The 1,657-nt window shown below is 38.3% G+C and overlaps 1 non-coding gene across 1 annotated transcript; it reads left to right on the top strand.

Moving 5' to 3' along the window:
- The first annotated feature begins 535 nt into the window (after nt 1-535).
- On the top strand, nt 536-642 carry LOC124887595. The gene has a single exon (XR_007045361.1). It is a non-coding gene; the product is annotated as a small nucleolar RNA R71 (small nucleolar RNA).
- The last annotated feature ends 1,015 nt before the right edge of the window (nt 643-1,657 follow it).

Here is a 1,657-nt window from a genome sequence, read left to right as displayed (position 1 = left end):
GTACTGACCCCTTATACTAATTAGTATTCTGTGCCTAATTTCCACCCCATGAGAAATTAGGATGGTTTCTCCAGTTGGAATAATACGTGTTACCAAAATTCTGCTATCCCTGATAATTCGCATTCCCCACATAGTTAACAGAATCTGGATTAGCAGTACATGCATCTGCGGTGTGCTTACTACTTCCACAAACCTCACACTAAGAATTTGCCTGTTGACTGCATTAGCTGTAGCTGTTGCTTGTGGAACCCCCAACTTTATGTTATTTAGCTGAGTAATCATGTGATTTTGCATTGCTGCATGTTATGCCTGTAATATAGTAAACTGTTCTACCTCCAATACCCCAGCAACCTTCTTAGGAGCACTCCTCGAGTCAGCATGCTAGTCAAGATTTCCTTGAGAAATCTGATTTAACAGTGTGTGCAGTTCTTCATAAGTCTTTTCAAGGGCCTGTCCACCTGCTACTGAATCCAAGAGAATCTTAGTGTTTGGCTCTAATCCCTCAATGAAAGTATGAACAAGAACATCATTAGACTGATGATGGTGAGGATAATTTCTAAGCGTACCCTTAAATCTCTCCCAAGTTTGGTAGAGATTCTCTCCTTCTTTCTATCTAAAACTCAAGATCTCGCTTCTCAAACATGCAGTCTTCCCTGATGGAAAAAATTGAATAAGGAACTTCCAAGCTAGACCTTTCCATAAAGTAATGGAGAGTGGTGGTTCGGTATGTAACCACCTCTTTGCTTCCCTGATTTGAGAGAAAAGGAAGAGTGTCAATCTGACATAATCAGAATTTACCCCTTTCAAAATGTAAGTATCGCTTAATTCCAGGAAGGTCTGTATATGCTGCTGCGGGTCTTCACGTGAAAGGCCATGGAATTTCCCCGCTAAATTCAATAATTTTACCATATTCTGCTTCAATTCAAATTGACCCCCTAGTTCAAGCTTACGAATACTATTTGTCATATGGTTCGTTAGTGGGATTGCCACCTCACGAATAGGTCTAGCAGTTGGTTGACCAGGAATAGCTGGGATAACTGGAGCTAGAACATTTTCGACATTTGGATCAATAGGGTCAGTTAGATAAACTAGATGAGCCATTTGAACCTGTTGATTGGGATACTGAGCTCTTTGCCTTTATTGAATTATCAGTTTTGATTCTGTAAAAGGCTCCACCCACTCTTTATCTCTCGCCAGTCCTGTAAACAGCTAATCCTGCAAAAATTCAGCCGCTAAGATCAAATCATTAACACTTAAACTTACTATAAAAAAAAAACTAAAAGTTTAGCAATTTACTAATATACTAGTCCCTGGAAACGACGCCAAAAACTTGGTATGTCTCAAATGCATACGCAAGTGCACGTGATCGTACAAGTAATATAGTGAATTAGACAGTCGGATATCGTTCCCACGAGGACTAAACAACTAGAAGTTTAACCAACTTTTAGTTTTAGACAACGAAGTATTAAGTGTTGCAAAGTATCAAGATAATTTGGAATTCAAGAATAAAAATATAAATTATTAAATAATAAATAGCAATTTGTGACAATCGCAAAGCAAGCATGGTTGTAAATAGCAATGATGAGCATTTCAGGGTCAAGGCATTTCGAACAATCATACAAATCTCTATTCTTATCGTAGTCTTATTGGTTATTGG

Source organism: Capsicum annuum, chromosome 9 (genome assembly GCF_002878395.1).
Source record: "Capsicum annuum cultivar UCD-10X-F1 chromosome 9, UCD10Xv1.1, whole genome shotgun sequence".
Classification (NCBI taxonomy): domain Eukaryota; kingdom Viridiplantae; phylum Streptophyta; class Magnoliopsida; order Solanales; family Solanaceae; genus Capsicum; species Capsicum annuum.
This window is presented reverse-complemented; position numbering and strand designations above follow the sequence as displayed.